The sequence below is a fragment of the Staurois parvus genome, unplaced genomic scaffold (genome assembly GCF_062004578.1).
Source record: "Staurois parvus isolate SC_StPar_1 unplaced genomic scaffold, SC_StPar_1.0 ptg000251l, whole genome shotgun sequence".
Taxonomy (NCBI): Eukaryota; Metazoa; Chordata; class Amphibia; order Anura; family Ranidae; genus Staurois; species Staurois parvus.
In genome coordinates this window covers 6,341,719-6,365,368 of record NW_028318047.1, presented here as the reverse complement: position 1 = coordinate 6,365,368, position 23,650 = coordinate 6,341,719, and the positions used below count along the sequence as shown (strand labels likewise).

At 41.1% G+C, this 23,650-nt stretch overlaps 1 long non-coding RNA gene across 1 annotated transcript; it reads left to right on the top strand.

Moving 5' to 3' along the window:
* Nucleotides 1-530: 530 nt before the first annotated feature.
* On the top strand, nucleotides 531-6,315 carry LOC149459650 (uncharacterized). The gene is made up of 4 exons (XR_016313236.1): nucleotides 531-620; nucleotides 1,664-1,686; nucleotides 3,388-3,587; nucleotides 6,167-6,315. It is a non-coding gene; the product is annotated as an uncharacterized LOC149459650 (long non-coding RNA).
* Nucleotides 6,316-23,650: the final 17,335 nt, after the last annotated feature.

Below are 23,650 nucleotides of genomic sequence, written 5' to 3'. Positions count from 1 at the left end.
AACTGTGCGAGTTAAGAAATCTTGGCTCATCAGTTTAGACCATCTTCTTCTATTGTTCTGTGGTCCAGTTTTGATGCTCATGTGCCCATTATAGGCACTTTTGGCTGGGTAAGCATGGGCACCCTAAACGGTCTGCAACTATACAGTCCCATATACAATAAACTGCATTGCCCATTTTTTTCTGCTTTTAACATATCAGCTTCATGGACAACATGTTTACTTGCTGCCTAATATATCCCACTGACGTTCAGATGCCATTGCAATAAGATAGTCAATGTTATTCACTTAACCTGTCAATGGTCAAATGTTATTTCTGATCAGGGCATAAGGGGTGCACATGCCCAAACAGCTGAACATGGTCCTTTTTCTTCATTTGTTTATCAAACCTTTCAGTGAGTTGATTCTACAAATGTCTCAGAGGAAGGGAATGTCATGCCATTTTTCTGATATAATTAAAGGATGATGAACATAATAATACACTGAAGAATGCAAATTGGGAGCTCCTTCCCAGATTAGATAACTGCTATTAATAACTGTTATTCCCTCCCTATCTTTGTGCAGATATAAAAGTTCTCTAAGAGTGCCAGTCACACAATCTTCTCCTCTAAGGGCAGTTTTAGGTAAGTAGACAACTTGAGAAATATGACCATGAATACATAAACTATATGAAATGAAGATGGAACTCTATGATAAACCCAAGCTTTAGGCACATAGAAAGGGGTTAAATGGTCATCCCACCATAATGATACTTCCATCTATCCACTGACTCGCTATTTCTTTGAGATTTAAGTTGTAAGATCTCTGCACCTAAATTCTTAAATCAGTATTTGGTGGGAGGAATATGGCTCCTATAGGATTCCTTCTGTTGTGGCAGAAAGGGTAAGGCTGTCTACAATTGAGCAGATGTCTCAGAGAGAACATTAGCTGGTAAGACATTTGCCTAGTGGTGGATCTAGGAGGTTTTTAGTGCTAGCTAGTATTGACTCTGCAAGCAGGGTAGCTTTTCAGATTGATCATCACCATAATGAACCAGTCTAGTGAGTAGAGACTCATGTGCCTCAACAGCTAGGATATGCGGAGTATGGCTACTATTGGGGCATAATGATTAGGAGTACCGTAGACACTCATAAGACTTCAGGCTTTGGTCTGTGTGACAAGTGTTGAAACTAGGGACAGATACCTGGTCAGGTACCTGTTGCTATTAAGAAGGTCAACACTGAGGCTAGAGTGTCCATACTGGATACTCCCATCCTCAGTGCATGTTCAGCACCAGATACACTGTGTGCATCACTGGTGTGTTGGCTACACAGCTCACAGCATCTTAGCAAACCCTGACACATTCCAGGCCCCATTCAGCTTCCAGCCATGAGACACTGGACATCAGTTGAATATAAAAAAAGGGATGGGGATGCTGTAACTGAACAAATATTTCCATTGTCAGCCAGCAACCAAGGAGCCCAGTACTCAGACAGACAGGGGGAGAGGTGGTCACAGGCTGGGAGAGCAGTGGGGATTACGAGCCCAAGAGCACCAAGGGAAGAGCTGGGGGAGAAATCAGAGCACACAGAATGATGGCTGAGATATCGATCCATCCATCTATCCATCTATTTGTCTATCCATCTATCTATCTATATGAAAATCTTATGCATTTTATGTTTTTCAGGCGTTCCATCATGTCTGGTTACGGTGAGTATCTTTTTAGTATCTACATTACTAATGTTTTTTTGTAACTAGTTTCACATGACTTTTCATCATAGTTAAACAGGGTTGGTAGTGGGGAACACATTTTTCATGTGTAATCAAAGAAGAAATTATACTATATTCCCTTTAAAATGACAAAATATTCTCAGTTATCTAATTAATATAGTAAAATTAATATTTTAAGGGGTTATCACAATAGATTAATATACAGTATATCTGTGACAACCTTCTGATTATAAATAATTGCTGATTTACAATACTTAGCTGACTAGTCTAAGGCAGCCCATAGATTAGTCATTTTCTTTCGTTCAAGCAGCGGGTTGAGTACCTGATTGGCTGGGATACATCTCCACCTCGTCCAATCAGAGAAAGCCTACCAAAAGGCCACAATACTAATAGTGCAAAATGAGATTCCTTCTGAAAGGGGGACAGATACCAAAAATATGCATGACAGCAAAGAGAAAGGAGAAAAGACACAAAAGAGATTGCATGAGGGGAAAAGTACACACAACATTTTAGGAACAAAGCATAAGAGGTAATTTCTTCAGCAGGGCCACTGAATCATCTCTTGGGTGCATGTAGCTGATCCAAACCCTAGGCAAAGCAAAACAAGCAAGAAAATAAACCATTTTAATGGAAAAATCTGTAATGTCACAATAACATATACAAATCCCTATTAAAGCATAACAAAAGGGAAAACGTGTTTTTTTTATGTTTTGGCTAGAGTGGAGACTGATTAGATCTGCATGTGCTTTCTGTGCCCCCGGCAGGGAGGTTCACCCCCTCTATTGTCCTGTTTACTGTTAGCATTGAGAGTGAAAGTCAAAGAAAATCTCAACTTTTGGGTTGCCATCAGAACAGGAGTAGAGAGGAAATATTCCAATGGGGACACTAGTTTTGTTGATCAAGGTGACAACCAGGGATTTCTTTAGTTTGCATGGATTTCCTCTCACTTCCTGTTTTGGTTATGGGACAGGCAAAGATAGGAAATCTTCCCAGAGGGACACAGATGGCAAAAAAGACAGGGGTAATAACCCTCCCTTTATCCAAAATGAAAAAAAAAGGTTTTGTTTTTAGTTTTACTTTAATGTATCAAAATTGCAAGATCCTGTGCATTCTTCAATGAACCCCCAGTACAGCAAGTTAAAATAGACAACATTGTCAAAAACAATGAACCTCAAGATCTTGAAAACCAGCAGATATTTCAAATCAGTAGATTCTGAAGAACTATGATTAGTAAGCACAATTCAAACATTCTTTTTAGTTTGGTGGTAAAATGTATACATAAATCATAAGTCTATATCGACTCGGCTGAGTTGCTTAAGATTGCAGAAAAATGCAGTTTAGGATTCTCAAATGAAACTATGTAAAGCAAAACAGCAATGGGATTGGCTAAAGTCAGTGCCTGACATACGGTATATTGGTCATCGAAAGAGATATATCTGCAGTCTAGTCTTAGGTGACCCATGCCGTTTAGGGCCAGAGTAACATCTCTATCAGTGTTAAAAGACAGCTATACTACATTTCTAAATTATATATATATATATATATATATATATATATATATATATATATATTCCTAAATTATTGTTCTTTTGTACTATAATCACATATTACGTATGTATGACCAGAAAAAATACTACATTTTAGCAATGGTCATGACTAACTTAAGTCCTTTCACTTTAGGTTATCCATCATGGAACAATGGTTATCCCTCAAGACCTGTATATCCACAACCACCACCACCACCACCACCACCACCACCACCACATCATCCACATCCACGTCCTCCTCCACCACCTCCTTTCTATAGACCTCCTTGGAGACAACCCTGGCTTCCTACCAATTACCCCCCAGGTTATGGATACCGTTGGTAGCAGCCTGAGGTAAATATGTTTTGGAAAAAGGAACCAATTTGATATGTTTTATTTTACACCAAACCTTTGTTGAGAAATAATCTTATCCTAAATTTAGGAAATGATGCAAATTTACTTCAAAATCATCGTATGACATTTGCTAATCTGACAAGATACATACCTTATTGGCCAAATATCTTGTTTTAACCAATAAGATGAAAAGCTCCAAATGGGAGAATGGAGATTGCAGGGGAGGGCTTGGATAGTCTGTTAATGCTCCAAACCTCCTGAAAGAGTAGACAGCAGTTCATATATGCTCTATTTTCTACCTGCTAGTGAGTGCATATAGGACCAATGACCTTTTTTATAACACAGGTGGCTTAGCAGCTTTTTTTTTAATATTTTTTAATTATTCAGTAACGTTTTTAAAGTGGAACCTTACCCATAGCAACTTGACAAAAATAATGTTCTTTAGCAAGGAACATACATTCCACATTACTAATATTTATGGTACCAAAATTAGTGTGTGCTGTAAATTGCCTCCAGCATTGTTCCTGTTTCTTGTGGCCATTTTACTAAAGCCTAGAGCCCCTGAGCAGCAGTAAATCATTAGGCTGCCAGCAGATCCGCCTCTACATTTTAGGCACAGTGCTAAAAAATAGAGTGCAACTGAGCACGTGCAGAGTTTAGACAGTGTTTTACTGGATTTTTAACAGTATAGGCACTCATTATTAACTGCAAAAGGGGCCAACCTAGAGTGATCTAGCAGGACTTAAGTTTTTGACTAAAGTTCTACTTTAAAGATGAACTCCAGGCTTATGAAATGTTGTCTCAATATAAAAGTCATTGGTGGTCTTAGCTTAAATCTTGCTGTCCTTGGTCTATTTTATCAAGGTCTGTGCTACAATCCAGCATGAAATACCTCCTGTACTTTGCTTCTGTGCAGGAGTTACCTATAACAAAAACTGGTCCTTGATGTTCTCCCTCCTTGTACATGGTGACTGGTTTTATATCTGCCCTCTGTAGTTTTCTGTAGCTAGCCTATAGAGGACTGCACTTAGAAAGGTGCTGTATTAAAGTACAAACTCTTCAAAGTACCCGGCTAGGAGACTGCCAGATAAATGTGCTGAACTGTTAAGCGCAGGGGCGGACTGACAACTCGTGGGACCCCACGGGCAATAGTGGATCATGGGGCCCCTGTGTCTTTGCCCAACTCAAAAAAGACTATGAAAAAGGTACCAGGGGCATCTCATGGGGCCCCCTACTGACCCCGGGCCCTCGGGCAGAGCCCGAGTTTCCAAATGGTCAGTCCGCCACTGGTTAAGCGTATTGGCTTAGTACATTTTTCACATTTTCTTTTTTTTTTATTTGGCATTTGTGACCATCAGAAATTCTCTTCAGGTACTTCCTATGAATTTCCATTTGAACAGGGCTGTTGAAAATCTTTAGCTTTAGTAATGGTTTATCTTGCCAAAATAATGAAAAGTGAACATGTGTTCCTTATTTATGACACGCACTTAAGGGGCTTACTTATAAAGCAATCATTGTGACATTTATTAAACATTCCATATAGGTGAATCTTTTTGACCAATTTACAGTGAATGATTTACCAGCTTAAATGTCACATACCTGTAAAAGACAACAGCACATGTACTCTGAAGGAACGACATGCCCGTGCCTTTCCTTTAGAGCTGTGTGCCGTAAAAATTGACATCATCACGGCTCGGTCATTCAAGGGATTTTGTTTTAAGGTAAGTTTCACATAATGTGCTAATATGTGATGCATACTAGCACATTATGACATTGTCTTGCAAGTTTTTTTTTTTTTAAAGTCATTGTTTATATTTACTTCAGCTTTAAGTTTTACCCAAATAGTATGAAATTTTGTTTCCAAAATCCTTATATTTTCATTATATATTTATCTCCTTCCATTCGCCCCTCCAATTATCTTTCCTGAACCTCTGGTTGGAAGCATGCCCTGTGGACAGCAGTAAGGGCCACTGGCATTGTGCTCGCCTGCACAGTATGGGGGCTGCTGGAGCTGTGCTCGTCTGATGCATGAACATTACAGCCTGATGGCCTTTCTGCACTCTGGCACTGAGTCCACTAGGTGCATGTGCAATTCTGTGCTTAGATTTCTGCCCAAGCGCAGAATGCACAGTGATCCATACTGCACATGAGCCAGCCAGACACCGTGTCAGTAGCCTCTACTTTGCATGAGTTCCAGGAGCAAGACACCAGAATCATACGTCAGGGTGGCACCAGGGAGACACTGGAGACAAAGGAGACACCCTATAGGCAGAAACTCTACAGAGTAAACGTTCATAGGCTGGTAATGCTGTAAAGCCTGCACAAAACTAGAGACAGGAAGCAATTGTGACATAAGGTATTCAGCTACATTTATTCTTTTGTTTTCAAGGGGGGGTTAAAGCACTTATTTTAAAAGCACTGCTACCCATATCAAAGAGCCATCAGAACAGTCATTTATTATCTGATGTGACAGCAATAAACTATTGCTTGCTGAAAGTTTTTGCAATAGCTCATAAAAGTAGTAGTTTATTAAACAGGTTTACTTGCATTGTAACCTCTAAAATGTTTTCTTTTGACAGGTGGAACGTGGATTTACAAGCAATAAGAAAATTGACAGAAAGGCTGTTTGAAATTGATTTTACACAAAAATGTTAAAAACGTTCAGCAATCGTGTGTCTGTCTCCACTGTGCTTTTTCCACATAGAAAATAAAATCTCTTTAGAGCAAATGTACGTTGTTTTTTATTTTAAACTAAATGCCCACCTATATTATTTTATCAGACAGTTTGTTCTAGAAAAAATACTCACCTAGTTTATGTGCACTTGGATCCATGTATGAGCTCTGGTCCGCATGTCAAATTCTGATATGCGATAGTGTCCAAGCAGCCGCTGCCACTTCTTTGGGTTGCCTGCACACAGCTCCAAGGTAGATTCACATCCAGCAGATGGAAGAAAGTAGAATAATAGAAATTCCCCACCTCAATCCTCAACTGACTTTTTCCCTCTTTACTTCCTCCCACAGAGGACCCCCAGTGCCTGGGTATCTGTGTGGGTGCACTGTATGGTTAGGTGGTGTCAGAAGAGGGTAATGCGCAGAGTGCATGGGTCAGGAGTATGTGACACCATAGTTCAGTGGTCAAGAGTATGTACCTTACATAGTCAAGGTGTCAGGAGTATCTCACATATACAGTGCATGGGTGTGGAGTAAGGTGCAGAGTTCAGATAAATTCTCTTCCCAAGCAAAAAATGTCTCTGTCTTCCCAATACAAGCCTTCCCAAGACAAAAATGTCAGATTTTCTGCACATATCTAGCCTAGGGGTTTAAGTAGAAACTGCTGCCATTTAGTATGTGATCAAAACACATTTATAGACTGTACTTGGGACTGCTAATGTTATACCCCAAAAATCTGCCATTGGTTATCTGTGCAATGCAGTAATAATTAATCTGGCATTTCTACACTGGCATCACTGTAAATGTAGGCACATATTTCTTAACCTATTGCTGCCCGTTCCCGAGTTTATATCCCTTTATTTTTCTGGGGGTGGAACACAGTCCTTCCTTAAGCATATTCAGTCAAAGCTTAAAGTATACTGTATGTATTGGTAAAACCTTTTTTATTTTTGGATATCCCTCCAAAGTTTACGAGGAGGGAGGGGGAAGGACAACTTCCTCGCACCGGAAGTTGGAGCGGGTACCTGTCAAAATTGAGTACCCACTCTGCAAAAGTTCCAAACCTTAATGGGGATCGGGCTACAAGGCCTTAAAGTAGAACTTCGACTTATGGGTGGAGCTTCGCTTTACGGTTAGTGTCAGGGTTACTTTATGCTGAAAACTAACAGCACTGTCCTCTACCCACCTTTTATTTTTCCCTCCATCCAACAAGCCATTTAATTATTCCATCCCTGCCACATCTATCTATCTACATACTGTATCTATCATCTATCTATGCATCTCTTCTTCCTTTCACAAACTTTACATACAAAATAAACTTCTCTTGGTACACTTTTTTTTTTAAATTAAATATGCAATTGTTACTGAAAAAAATTATTTGATGGACAATGTAGGCATCAGCTGGGGCAAGCAATATAAATGAATAGACAGCTGTGGCCTGAACATTGCATTCATCACTCAGGCTACTACACTTGCAAACAAGGCAAGCATCCTCTGAACAATGCAGTTACACTACACATGTGAATTCTTTAGCCTGTAAAAGGATTTGTAATTCCTTGTATTTGATCTTCTTTTTTATACACCTCTGCCACATCAGACAGCCAGAAGATCCTTCTACTTTATAGCTCAGCTATACATCTTTTAGCTGGACTGAGATGTTGCTTATTCATTGTTCATTGAAAAGATATAGGAAGCTGAATTGGCAGTGGGTTTCTGGTGAATGTTCTATCATCTAGCTTGGTTACATGGGTTGAAAGTTGTAAATGACTTAAGCTTGTGAGTAAATTGTATGCTCATTTGAATTTATTTGAAAATTGATTTTCTACTCTATAAGGCAGTGGTTCTCAACCTGTGGGTTGCGACCCCTTTGGGGGTTGAACAACCCTTTCACAGGGGTCGCCTAAGACCATCGGAAAACACATATTTCCGATGTGTAAAGAGCAGCTACTGTGTAGAAAGCAGCTACTGTGTTGAAAGCAGCCGTATTGGGCACTGGTGCGCAGTCAAGTTGGAACAGGAAGGGGTGGCCGGGGCGGAGCCTAAACATGGCGGCGACGGAGAGCACGATGTGAGTGCTCTCCGATAAACCTTCAAACTGACCCTCCCGAGACCCTCATGAAGAGAAGTCCTACCTGACTGAGGAGGGCTCCAGGCGGGGAGAGACTGGCGTGGTGGGGGGAGAGGAGAGCGGGCACGGACCTCCGGGAGAAGAACTTGCTGCGGCGATTCCAGTGTAACTGTCGGGTTGCCGGGAATCGAAGCAGGGCGGTGTAAGCACGCTGCTTGCCGCAAAGCACTACTGGGAGGCAGAGACGCCGGCCGGCTCCCTGTCAGAGCGGCAGTGACACGCTGGCTCTCCCCTGCACTACATGATTGGAGTGATGTTGCTGGGAGTGGGGGCCCGACTGCGGAGGACTCTTGAGGGAAGGATCCTGGGTCTGGTGACCCAATAGAGTAAAGAGAGTCACCCTTCTTTCTGGTGAAGATCCTGGACAAAGAGCACGAGGAGAGGAGTGAAACCCAGAGGAATCCCCCCTTGGACTGAGCTGCTGCGAAAGCCCTATCCCTTAAGCTCGGAGCCACTGCCTGGAGAAGATGGGTGAGTGAGAGCTGTTGGGGATCGTATGGGGGAACCCCGAGTGATATGGGAAACCTAGGGGTGAAGGAGAGGAGGGGAGGATTCCCTGGGCTAAGAAAGAGAGGATGAGAAGAGCTCCAGGTGTCCTAGGAGAGTATAAATATAAGGGAAAACAGCTTGTTTTGTCTGGTGTATAAATTAAAGGACTGATATAATTCCATTTTGAGAATAAGAGAAGAAATCAGAGATTTAGAGGAAATGAAGAACAAAGGTCCTAAGGGAACAGGGCCCAAAGGGTCTCAAACAGGTACGATAAAGAAATATACATCGCAAGGAAATATTACGCCAGAAAGGGCCCAAGGCGCAAGCGCAAAAGGGGAAATGGACATTTCTCTGGGAAACAGTCCTAGATTATCAATGGGTATGAACGGTAGCTGTGGCCGCCTAACAACAGAGGGCTTGGAAAAAAGGGAATTGGACGGTGAACTACAAGCACCAAATAAAAAGGAGATGATAGAAATGTTTAAAAATTTGGAAAAAATGATAAAGCAAGAAATGACAGTCGTGCGGAATGATCTAGGACACCTGCTATCGAGAGTGGAAGAAACAGAGGATAAAGTTAAAAATCAGGCCCAAACCATAGATAATCTAGAGAAAAAAATAACTTACTTGGAGAATACCCAGAAAAAATTGCTCTACAGGATGGAAGTTCAAGAAAATAAAGAAAGAAGATGTAACCTTAGAGTTCGAGGAATTCCAGAGCAAGTAAAAGGGGAATCACTATATGACCTAATTGTAAAAATTCTAAACTCCATAAGAGACAGACCTGAAACAGACGGGATTAAACTGGGTGGAGTGTTTAGAATAGGAAAGTTTAATCAAGCTGCGGAGAAGGAAAGATCAAGAGATACAGTGGTCCAGTTCCAAAAATTTGGGGTCAAAGAGGAGATATGGAGGAAAATTAAAGGAAGATCAATAATTAAGTATGGAGACTTAAATATCCAAATTTATGCGGACCTAACACCAGAGACCCTATGGAGGAAGAGATCCCTGAGACCCTTGTTGGAACAAATGAGAAAACAGAACGTTCAGTATAGATGGGGTACCCCAGCTTGTTTAATTGGCTGGAAAAATGGCGTAACAGCATATTTGAGATACCCGGAGGACCTGAGGGATTTCTGTGACAGACTGAAACTGCAAAGATTGGCGATAGTGGGCTGGGAAGAAGAAGAAAAAGAAAGAAGGGAAACAGAAGATACAAGAAAAGAGGACTGGCAGCGGGTCGGGGGGAGGGGAGGCCCGGGGGTGGGGAGAGAGGAGAGGGAAAACTGAGAAAATTGTTTTTTTTTTTTTTTTCCTCTCTTTTCCCTCTCTTCTATCTCTCTCGACCCCCCAGGCCCCATCTTTGTTGAAATGGTAATCCCGCAGGAACTTCGGCTGAGGGGGGAAGTAAAGATTTTTGTATTTTCCTGTGGATAGAGAGGGGGGATCTGGGGAGGTTGAGGGAGAGGCTAGTTGGCCATGGGTGGAGCTTACTCCCAAAGCATCAAATCAGTGGTGGAAATCGATCCACAAATGGTTTATAGGCAGTATTCAAGCCTAAATATGGGTAGAGGGGAAAAAAAGATCGAGGGATGGGGGGTGGGGAGGGATGGGAGCTGGGTTGGAGGGAGGGAGGGGAGGAGGTTTTGGGCTAACACTCTGCATGACAGTAAGGGTAAAGAGGAAGAGGCAAGTTGGAAGAGCAATGTAGTGAACTGGGAAGGATGGAAGAAATACAGTTTATAACCTATAATGTGAACGGGTTGAGTTGTCCAGGGAAGAGATTTAAGTTGTTTAAGGAGTTACATCATAGGGCAACGTCAGTGGTATTTTTACAGGAGACGCACTTTGAGATAGAGGCAAATGTGAAATTGAAATCTAAATACTATCCAATATGGTATTATGCAGACTCTCCAATTAAAAGAGCAAAAGGGGTTGCAATAGGTTTGGCAAAGAATATGAGATTTGAGCTAGAGGACAGAAGAACCGATCCGGAGGGGAGATTTTTATTCTTAAAAGGTAAACTTCAGGGGATTGAGTGTACTTTAGCCAATATATACTGCCCTAATAAAAACCCGGAGATGTATATGAAGGGTCTGTTGAAAAAATTAATGGAATTTAAAAAAGGGCGATTGATAGTTGCAGGAGACTTAAATTTCTGTATGGACCCACAAAAGGATAATACCTCCTCTGTGCAAAGAGAGGGGAGTAGGTCTCTGAGAGCTCTGAGGAGAGTGATGCATGAGTACCAACTAGTGGACACCTGGAGAATAATGCATATGAAAGACAGAGACTACACCTTCTTCTCTAATGCACATGAGACGTACTCAAGATTAGATTACATCTTAATAGACCATCAACTTATAGAACATCTGGTTAAAATTGATATAGAGACAAGAACGTTCTCGGATAATGCCCCGGTCATAATGAAAATGGGATGGGGAAGAAGGTTGACTGGAGGATTGGGGTGGAGGTTAAATGAGGCTCTTCTTCTGGATGAGGACTTAGCCCAGAAAATAGAGAAAGAGATAAAGGTCTATTTTAAGGAGAACGAAACAGAGGAAGTATCGACGGCTATAGTTTGGGAAAGTCACAAGGATTTTATAAGAGGAATCTTGATTGCGGCAGGAGCAAGGAAGAAAAAAGAAAGAAGAGAGAGGGTCAGTGGGCTTCTAAAAGAAATACTGGACCTAGAGCAGATCCATAAAAAGAAGATAACAAAAGATACAAGACAGAAGTTGATGGATAAAAAAGATGAGCTAGAGAGGTTGATGGACGAGGAGAAGAGAAGAGTATACAACAGGGTTTTAAATGAGAGATATAGATGGGGAGATAGACCAGGAAAATATCTAATGAGAGCTTTGAATAAAAAGAAAAATAGGAATTATATAGAAAAGATAAAAAGTCCTAAGGGGGAGTTGGCACACTCAACTAAAGAGATTATTAAAGTGTTTACGGAGTATTATAGAAAGTTATATAACATTAGTCCCCAAGGTCCTCTAAAAGAAGCTCAAGAGGGAATTAATGAAAAAAAGATGATATATTTAAAAAACGCGGGATTACCAAAACCAAGTGAAGCACAGTTGAACTCCTTGGACGTGGAAATTTCCCAGGAAGAAATTAAAACAGCATTAAGAAGTACAGGGGGGGGGGAAAAGCCCAGGCCCGGATGGCTATACAGTTAAGTACTATAAGAAATTTAGTGAAGTGCTGTTACCCAAACTGGAAAAATATATGAATGCTTTGGGAGGTGGGATGGAAGTGAGGAGAGAATCTTTACAGGCCCACGTAGTACTTATTCATAAGGAGGGAAAAGACCCATCTCAGTGCTCCAGCTATAGACCTATTTCATTATTGAACACAGATACTAAACTGTATGCAAAGGTTTTAGCAAACAGGTTGAGAGATCTGATGCCTGAATGGATCCATGGAGATCAGGTGGGTTTCGTACCTGGGAGAGAGGGTAGAGATAACGGCCTGAGAACCCTGATGCTTATTCAGAAAAGTAGAAAAGGGAAAGCCCCGGTGGTGCTCTTGTCAATTGATGCAGAGAAGGCATTTGATAGAGTGGACTGGGGCTTTATGATGGACAACTTAAAAGTGCTGGGGATAGGTGATAGAATGCGTGAGTGGATAAGTAAATTATATAGGGAGCCTACTGCAATCATCACGATAAATGGGGAGAGATCAGAACCCATTGGAATGTCTAATGGAACAAGACAGGGCTGCCCACTGTCCCCTTTACTATATGTGTTGTCACTCGAACCTCTGTTGTCAATAATAAGGAACAGTGGAGCGGTAAAGGGAATTCAGATAGAAACTATAGAACATAAAGTAGCGGCCTTTGCGGACGACTTATTGTTCTATGTGGGGAACCCCCGAATAACTCTCCCAAATATAATGAAGATTCTGAAGGAGTACGGTGAACTATCAAATCTAAAAATTAACCCAACGAAAACAGAGATCTTGAATATTAATATATCAAAGAAGGAGAAAGAAAAACTACAAAAAGAATTCCCCTTTATATGGAGAGAAAAAGAGATAAAATACCTAGGAATAAAACTCACTGCCTCATCTAAGCATTTGTATAGATTAAACTATATTTCTTTGATAAACGAGATCAGGGAAGATTTAAAAAGACTAGAAGGAGGAAACCCATCCTGGATAGGACGTATAAACTTAGTCAAAATGGTAATTATGCCTAAAATATTGTATAGATTTCAAATGGTACCAATTAAAATTCCAGAGGCCTTCTTTAAGATAATAAAAAAAATGTTAACAAGATACATATGGAAGAATAAAAAACCTAGAATAGCACATGAAACATTGAGTAGGACTAAAGAGAAAGGGGGATTGGGTCTTCCAGATGTCAAGAGATACCATAAAGCAGTCGTTTTAGCAAGAATATATGACTGGACATTTAACCACAAGGGGAAAAGTTGGGTAACTATTGAAAATGATCTTAGTGGAATTAGATTGAGTCAGATGATATAGGTTCCAGCACAGTTTAGGGGAATTAAAGAAAGCACAAGTATCTACACTTTAAATGTTTTAAGGGTATGGGACAATTTGCACAAAAACATGAAATGGGAATTTAATTCAATACTAATGCCTCTCACAAACACTGAGTACTTTCCCCCGGGAAAAGATAAGATATCAGGGAGATGGTTTAGAAAGGAGGATACCCAACTGAGAGATGTTCTGGTGGAGGGGGAATTGAGATCACTTAAAGATTTAATAGAGAAGAAGGGAGATATTTTTATTAGAATAGATGAGTGGAAATATCATCAATTGAAATGCTTTATTGGAAACCTCCCGAAACCCCTGAGATTAAAACAGGAGTGGAATATGTTTGAAAGGTTGTTAGAAACACGAAGGGATGGGAAGCACGGTACTTCAAAAATCTATAGAATACTCACTGAACTAGACACAAACACAAAGTTAAGTTTTATAACAAAATGGGAAAGGGATATGGAAGTTGGGTTCGACGAGGACAAACAGAGAAAGATGTTTAGATTGATACACGAGAATGTTAGTATGAGAGAGGTTGAGATTAATTATAAGTGTGTGACACGATGGCACATTACACCGAGTGTTGAGCACAAGATGAATGGGGAAAATTCAAAAATGTGTTGGAGAGGATGTGGAGAGATAGGCACGGTGTTTCACATATGGTGGGAATGTCCGAAAATCCAGGTTTTTTGGAAGGGCATAGTTAAATTGATTGAAGAAATAACTGAAATTGACATAGGGTTAGACCCAACGAAGTGCCTCCTACATAACGTGGAGACATCTGTAAATAAATATAAAAACTCAGGCGTCTGGTACTTCTTAAATGCGGCGAAAGGGTTGATTCCCAAGTTTTGGCAGAAAACTGAGGTACCGAAGGAGGAAGACTGGATTAATAGAGTAAACCAGATAGGCAGAATGGAAAGATCATACCATATGCAGGAAGATAGCATGGGAGTTTATTACATGAGATGGGAAAAGTGGGAAAAAGCAGGATTGAAAGAGAAATATAGGAAATTATGAACTAGGATGTCAGCCAAAAATGCCTCTAGAGAGTAAAATGGGATAGAGACTGCAGAGGGGATGGAGGGGGGAGGAGGGGTGGGAAGGGTCGGGGTGGAAGGGGAAAGAAAAGAGTTTTTAGAAGGGATAATGTAGAAATGTTATAAATGTATATTTATATCTGAATTGTTTCCCTTTGTGGGTATTTGTATTAATATGAAAAATTTAATAAATATTTAAATTAAAAAAAAAAAAGAAAGCAGCAGTATTGGAGGTAAAACGACACTTCATGAATTATAATTACTGGGTAAATAATTTTATGGTTGGGGGGTCACCACAACATGAGGAACTGTATTAAAGCATTGTGGCATTAGGAAGGTTGAGAACCACTGCTAAGGTCTTTTTCTAATTAGGATACATTCCATGGTGACTGAGTTGAAGAGAAAAAGACATATCTTGAAGAAGAGATTTCCAAAGACCTTGAAGCGAGCTGATTCTTTACGAAAAAACATTGAATGACTCACTTTTTATAAGGGGTTAGTAAACTCTGATAAGCCTCCTTTCCACTTGAGGGACAAGCAGGGCCGGTGCTAGACTATTTTGTTCTCTAGGCAAGACCAGTTATTTGCACCCCCACTTTCTCCCCTAAAAAAATAAAATTTCACCTGTAGTTCTACTTGCCCCTCCTCGCACATCCTCTTTCTCCTCAAATTTTCTACCCTAGCACATATCCTTTCCCACAAATTCCCCCTCCTATCATAAATTCCCCATTCCTGCCTCCTAGAACAACCCCCTTCAAATTACCTTTTCCAGCACGAATCCTTCCTCCCCACCCAAATCGCCACTAGTAGCAAAACCCCTCCCAATCCTGCCTCTTAGCACAATTCCCCCCCCCCCAACACAAATCCATCCGATCCCACTCTTCAAGCACAAATTTCCACTATTCCCTATTCCACTCTCCTAGCACAAATTATCCCCAGTACTCTCTCCATACACAAATCACCCCAATCCCCTCTCCTATCACAAATCCCCCCTCCCCAATCTCATCTCCTAGCACAAAGTATCCCCAATCCCCTCTCGAAACACAACCCACCCCATTACCCTCTCCTAGCAAAAATTACCCCCCCTCCTAGCACAAATTATCCCAATCCCCTCTCCTAACACAACCCACCCCAATCCCCTCTCCTGGCACAACCCACCCCAGTCCCCTCTCCTAGCAAAAATTATCCCCTATCTTTTCTCCTAGCACAAATCCCCCCCCCCCCCCAATTCCCTCTCCTAGCACAAATTATCCTCACTGCCCTCTCCTAGCACAACCCACCCAATACCCTCTCCTAGCACAAATTATCCCCAATCCTACCTGCTAGCACAAATTAACCCCAAACCCCCTTCCTAGCACAAATCCCCCCAATCCCCTCTCCTATCACAAATTATCCCCAATCCCCTCTCCTAGCACAACCCATCCCAATCCTTTCTCCTGGCACAACCCACCCCAATCCCCTCTCCTAGCAGAAATCCCCCCCCAATCCGTGCTCCTAGCACAAATTATCCCGAATCCCCTCTCCTAGCACAACCCACCCCAATCCCTGCTCCTAGCACAAATTATCTCCAATCCCCTCTCCTAGCACAAATCCCCCCCCCCAATTCCCTCTCCTAGCACAAAGTTCCCCCACTGCTCTCTCCTAGCACAACCCCTCCAATCCCCTCTCCTAGCACAAATCCCTCCCCCAGTACAACTTCCCCCACAATTCCCCCTCCTAGCACAAATCCCTCCTCTAGCTAAAACCCCTCCACAGTACCATTCTCAACATAAAATCCTCTCACCTTACCCAAACCCCCCCCCCCCCAAACCTCCCTCCTACTCCTAGCGCATATCCCCCTATTACTTCTCCTAGCACATATTCCCCTTATCCTCTTTCCTAGTACAAACCCCCCATCCCCTCTCCTAGCACAAATCCCCCCAATCCCCTCTCCTAGCACAAATCCCCCCTCCTAGCACACCCCCCAATCCCCCCTCCTAGCACAACTCCCCCCAATCCCCCCTCCTAGCACAATTCCCCCCCATCCCCTCCCCTAGTACAAGTCCCCACCAATTCCCCCTCCTACCACAAATCCCTCCTCTGGTGGAACCCCCTCCAAATTACCCTCAACAGAAAATCCTCCCACCTTACCCAAATGCCACCCCCAAACCTCCCTCCTACTCCTAGCACATATCCACCTATTCCTTCTCCTAGCACAAATTCCCCCCAATCCCCTCTCCTAGCCCACATCCCCCTCCTAGCACAAATTCCCCTCAATCCCCTCCCCTAGCACAAATTCCCCCTAATCGCCTCTCCTAGCCCAAATTCCCTCCCCATCCACCCTCCTGGCAGAAATCCCCCCCAATCCCCTCCCCTAGCACAAATTCCCCCAAATCCCCTCTCCTAGCACAACCCACCCCAATACCCTCTCCTAGCGTAAATTATCCCTAATACCCTCTCCTAGCACTAATTCCCCCCAATCCCCTCTCCTAGTACAAATTCCCCCAATCCCCTCTCCTACTACAAATCCCCTCCCCCCCATTCCCCCCTCCTAGCACAAAGCCCCCTCCAATACCCTCTCCTACTACAAATTCCCCCAATACCCTCTCCTAGTACAAATTCCCTCTCCCCCAATTCCCTCTCCTAGCACAAATCCCTCCTCTAGCAAAAACCCCTCCAAATTAGCTTTCTCAGCATGAAATCCTCCCACCTTACCCAAATCCCGCCCCCCAAACCTCCCTCCTACTCCTAAGACATATGCCCCTATTCCTTCTCCTAGTACAAATTCCCCCCCAATCCGCTCTCCTAGCACAAATTCCTCCCCCCCCCCCCCAGCACAACCCACCCTAATTCCCTCTCCTAGCACAAATTCCCCCCAATCCCCTCTTCTAGCATAAATCCCCCCCAATCCCCTCTCTTAGCACAAATTCCCCCCAATCCCCCCTCCTAGCACAAATCCCCACAATCCCCCCACATAGCACAAATCCCCCCCAAACCCCCCTCCTAGCACAAATCCCCCTCAAACCCCCCTCTTAGCACAAATCCCTCCAATACCCTCTCCTAGCACAAATTATCCCCAAGCTCCTCTCCAAACATAACCCACCCCAAACCCTCTCCTAGCACAAATAATCCTCAATCTCCCCTCCTAGCACAAATTCCCCCCAATCCCCTCTCCTAGCACAAATTCCCCCCAATCGCCACTCCTAGTAAAAATCCCCCCACTCCCGTCTCCTAGTACACATTGCCCTCTCAATTCCCCTCCTAGTACAATTCCCCCTCTAGCTAAAACCCCTACAAATTACCCAGCGCCCCCCTAGATCCAGCCATGGCAAAGAGTATGGAAAACAGTGACCATGGCTGCGCCCTAGGTAGCAACACAAATGACTGTTACCCCTCCCCTGCCCCCCTTTCATTGTATTCAGTTCCCCTTGCCTGTGAGCTCCACCCCAGCACCCCCCTAGAGCCAGCCATGGCAGAGAGTAGGGAAAACAATGCCCATGGCTGCGCCCTAGGCAGCAGTTCGCCCTAGGTGGCTGCCTAGTTTTGCCTAGTGGTAGCACTGGCCCTGGGGACAAGAATGGTGATAACATTCATATATTTGAACATTTTTGGCATACGAGAATACAGTACTTTTATTGTGGTGATCTAGGGGACATTTTCTTTTGGATTCAAATCAACATTTTATATGGCTTGGTTACTATTTTATACACTGTTTATTTTATGGGACTGGATTGTTATTGTATTCCACTTAATTAGACACTGTTTATTTCACGAAAAGAGAAGTGTAAAGTTTTTAATATTTTAGCACATTTTTTTATATTCATTAACCTGCAAATGAATTTAGCTGCTACCATGTGTCTCTTCCTGGACACCCCATTCCCACAAATCCCAATCCCAGTGAGTGAATCCTAAATAAATGAATGATCCAATTCCTAGAGAGTCCAATGATATAGTTAGGTTTTAGACAGTAAATTAGTGAGATAAGTGAATGACCCCCCAAATAATTTATCCAATTCTCACACAGTTCTGTGATATGGTTTTATTATAATTAAATGTCTGTGCTCTCCTACACCATACAAAAAGCTCCCATCCATTGTATTGCAATTCACTCTAATATCTTATATGAATGTTACAATATACAGCACAATGTGTCCGTATGTTAAGTGATAAAACTAGTAAATAAAGTGCCAAAGTGCAAACAGTAAATCCTTAAATTTATGTAACAAACCCGTTTTTCTTCGTGCAATCAATAAAGCATAAATTGATCTGTGCAACTTTAAAGAATATCATATCATTCCAACTTTATGAAAAAAAATAAAACATACAACCTACTGTATAATTCATTTTAAAAATGTCTCATGTTTCAACTTCAGTGAGTGCCCAGTGCTTCACAATATTCAGATTACTCTACTCCATCTCTCACTGTGTACTGCTGTTAGATCATCCTGTGATTTATTCACCCAATTAGATGAGCAATTGCCTGACCCTAAGACCCCTTCATTAATAAGTGGGTCCATTCTGCTTATTACCACTCCAGGAGCCGGAATCACCATTTATACAATTCCCATTATAAGAGTAAGATTAGGAGAAGACAGAAAATCTCATAGCATAAAACCTTTTATGTAATTAAAATCAATTCATAACATTTACAATAGTCGGTGCCCAATCCCAGCACTGAGGCTAAATTAGCATGATCCTGTGCCAGATACTGGCTCCACTGGCATTCCTTGCCTGGTGCGAGCAGGTACTCTGATGTGCAGGGTGATGTCAACATGCCTAGATCTGATCAACACATCATGAAACGCATTGGACTGGTGAGTGCTTGTCTGATTGGGTGAATAATCCACAGCATGATCTAACATCAGCACACAGTGGGAGACCTAGTAAGAGAGTGATTTGAATATTGTGGAGCATTGACCACTGTTTGGACCCTGAAGTTGGACTATAAGAATTGTTAAACAAGTAATATACAGTATGCCTAATTTGTTTCACAAATCTCTCACTTTATGCTTTATTGATTGCAGAAGAAAAAAAGGGGTTTGTTACAAAGATTTGAAAATGTTGTATTTACACATCAGCCCTTTATTTATTAGTTTTTATCACTTTACATATGGATTTATAGAGCTGTATATTGTAACATAAATAGTTTTAGTCAGTAACTAGGGTTAGCTTAGTTCTCCACTTTCTAAAGAAGAGGGCTGCATCCATATGTTTCTTCAATCCTGGAACCCAACCCATACAGCCAGCCAGCTCAGCAGCATGCTTCCAGCATTTCCCAGGGCATGGGCACACCCATGAGGGGTTAAGCGGTCTAAAAGTTTTAATAATGTATATATTTTGGGATTGCCCGACCATATCTATGATTTGGTGCAAGATATCTGAGGTGGCTACCTCACTGGTGGGTACCCCAGTACGATTGTCTTTACAGACCTGTCTATTGGGGGCTCATATCCCGGGGGTCTCTGATACCATTATGAGATTAATACATACTATATGTATTGCCACTTTATGGTCTATTGCCTTACATTGGAGGTCCAATTCTGTACCCTTGGCCTCCGTTTTACACAGAATAGATGCTGTAATGCTCATGGAACGTATTCATTATACCCTATTGGATAAGATGCACTTATTTGATAAAAAATGGGAGTCATGGAGGGATTATAGACATTTATTGCATAATTAACAACATCCCCAATGAAAGTTGACTGGCATATACTGTTGACAGATATATCATTCAATCTACCTTATCATCTACGTATTTCATGTACTTGCAACCTACTCTTTTCTATTTCTTCTCTTTCTTACACTAATATATTTTTCTGTATTGTACTTTTCAAAAGTGCCTTGTTTTTGCTGTATGTATCATTTGTAAATGTACTGTTGTTTTACAGTCTACTTTCGTACAATAAAACCGGTGGTAAACAAAAAAAAGTTTTAATAATGTGAGCATTTTGAATAAAGTTCTTTTACTGGCATATTTCTGGCAGTATCATACTATTTTGTCCTCATATGTTTATATCCATACAGTGCCTGGTATATGGAGAAATGGAACATCATGACTTATGGACCTAGATAGTGCCTTGAATACAGTGTAAACCTTGGGGAGCTCTACAGGAGGGCCATCTCCCACCAGATATTATATGATATTGAAAGCGAGTTTGTTTCGGGTTAGTGGTAAGGGTATGCATTCCTTACTACAATTAGAAGTGTCACAGTGTTGGTTTGTTTTGGAGCACTGAAGAGTGATTCACATAAACAGTGCTCTTCACTGTTTGGATTCACGATTCCTCACTTTGTTCACCTTTTACACTAATTACCAATTTTATTGGTTTTTCACTTGAGTGTTGTCACTATTTTTATGTGGTTAAAAAGGTAATACACTATGTGATATTTTTCTTTCTTTTTTCTTTTTTTGAGGGTATATCATCGTGGAAAGCATTGGAAATATCTGAAGGAGACATTAGAAGAAGATATATGATATACTATACATTCTAATTTTATTTAATGTGTGGACTTATATGGTTTTTGATTGTAAGGACACTGCTATGGAATATAATTCATTTTTGGCACTTTTTATTTAATTACAATTGTACATCTTCAAGGGTGAAGGTGGTGATGGTGCTGTGGGGGTTAAATTTAAATTTATTTTAAGGAAGTGGTCTTAATTTATATAGTTATAGTGGTTGGTGCAGGAGGATGCTGGGAGGAGAAGATGGCGGAAGTCTGGATTTCCAGCATCTTATATACAATTAACTAGTTGGACCTTTGTGCAAGGAAGGTCAGATGGTTCTCTTTTAAACTGATTTATTAAAAGGAGTTTTATGCCAAACAAGACCCAGTGTTTCTCTGCAGATCTGGCAAGGAAACGTCTTTGCACAGAATGGTAGCAAATGTTATTTATGTGCTATTCATCTCATGTAGTATGGCTTAACCATGAGGTCTAGTTTACCTAGTAAATATTTGCTGAATGAAAGTATAACTAATAGGATATTGATCTGAGCTCTGAGTATGCTTTTTTGTCATAAAAACACACACTTATACACCAATGTTAAAAATCATCATGTTTTAGGATTATAAAAATCAGTTTGTGTGCAGACTGGAATGGGGGGACCATTCTTGGGGTGCCAACATCGCTGCCTGGTGAGTAGACACTTCTTGTTGAACTTGCAGGTTCTGAAGATGCCAGCAACAGCATGATGATGTCACAAAGAGGGGTGACAACAAGACCAGCCAGGCGCGATCACCAACTATAACTCCCAGAAAAGGAGCAATTGATCAAATAACAGTGGACTTAGGTGAGTACAAAACTGCTTTTTTAGGAATGAAACAAAAAACAAACAGAAAACAGTTGGTGTAGGAGGAGAGGGGGAGTTAGGGGGTTCAGATTTTGCTTGTAGTTAGGCTTTAAGGTGCATTACTATTGAACTCTATATGATATGCATTTTCATGAAAAAGCATAAAATATGCAGCAAGCAGGACTCTTTTTAATGCACTGCCACTAAAATACAGATAAAATGTACATGTGTGAACGGGGCCTTAATGTAAGAATACCAAGGAATGGCAACTGCCAGGGAGAGACATGTGCAGGTGACCATTGCTGACCATTGGATACATAAAAAGGAATTGTCTACACTCAAACCAACATTCAATAGGATTAACAGATTTGTGTACTAAACCAGATCTTGCCATCCATATAAGTTATTTCTTAGCTCATGCGTGTATTAAAAATCAGCATTTATTGTATAATTCATAATATCATTATTGCTATTTGGCATTTAGAACCAACTTTTTTGTTTTAGTAGCTTGCATTGCTGTTTTCAGTACATACGTGTGACCTGAGCACAAAAACAATTTATTTTCAATATTTATGAGCACATCAAATTGCAAATCTATACTTGTACTATATTATTATGGCAATCAGTATTTTAATATGCCTTTTGATTAACAGCCCAGTAATTACATTCAGATGTCTGGACTTAAATACTACATTCATGTGTCCTGTATTCATATATATTCATACTTACCTGTCCCACATTTGTTTTTTGCACTTCTTGCATATCATGTTTTACTGAATGGTATACTGACCTCATTCTTTTAACAAGACTGCCTGTCTCTGCAATCATTAATGAGTTATTGGAATATAATAACACAATTTGTCACGTGTCCATGCTATTTTGAAGTCATATGTATATATATATATATATATATATATATATAGTGCATTGAAAAAGTATTCATACCCCTTGAAAATTTCCACATTTTGTCATGTTGCAACCAAAAATGTAAATGTATTTTATTGGATTTTTATGTAATAGACCAACACAAAGTGGCACAACGTGGTACATAATTGTGAAGTGGAATAAAGAAAATGATAAATGGTTTTCAAACGTTTTTTATAAATATCTGAAAAGTGTGGTGTGCTTTTGTATTCTGCCCCCCTGAGTCAATACTTTGTAGAACCACCATTTACTGCAATTACAGCTGCAAGTCATTTTGGGTATGTCTGTGCCAACTTTGCACATCTAGAGAGTGAAATTGTTGCTCATTCTTCTTTGCAAAATAGCATCATGACTGGATGGAGAGCTTCTGTAAACAGCAATTTTCAAGTCTTGCCATAGATTCTCAATTGCATTTAGGTCTGGACTTTGACTGGACCATTCGAACACATTTTGATCTAAATCATTGCTTGATCTAAACCATTGTAGTTCTGGCTGTATGTTTAGGGTCGTTGTCCTGCTGGAAGGTGAACTCCGCCCCAATCTCAAGTCTTTTGTAGATTCTAACAGGTTTTCTTCTAAGATTACCCCGTATTTGGCTCCATTCATCTTCCCATCAACTCTGACCAGCTTCCCTGTTCCTACTGAAGAAAAACATCCCCACAACATGATGCTGTCACCACCATGTGTCACAGTGGGGATGGTGTGTTCAGGGTGATGTGCAGAGTTAGTTTTCCGCCACACATAGCGTTTTGCTTTAGGCCAAAAAGTTTAATTTTGGTCTCATCTGACCAGAGCACCTTCATCTACATGTTTGCTGTGTCCCCCACATGGCTTCTTGTAAACATTTTTGTTTTATTTTATTTTTATTATTTTGTTTTATTTTATTTTTTACCGATTAACCACTTGCCCTCGTGAGGATTTACCCCCCATAATGACCAGGCCTATATAATTGCGCAGTCATGCAATGCTGCACCCAAATGAAATTTATGTACTTTTTTTCACACAAATAGAGCTTTCTTTTGG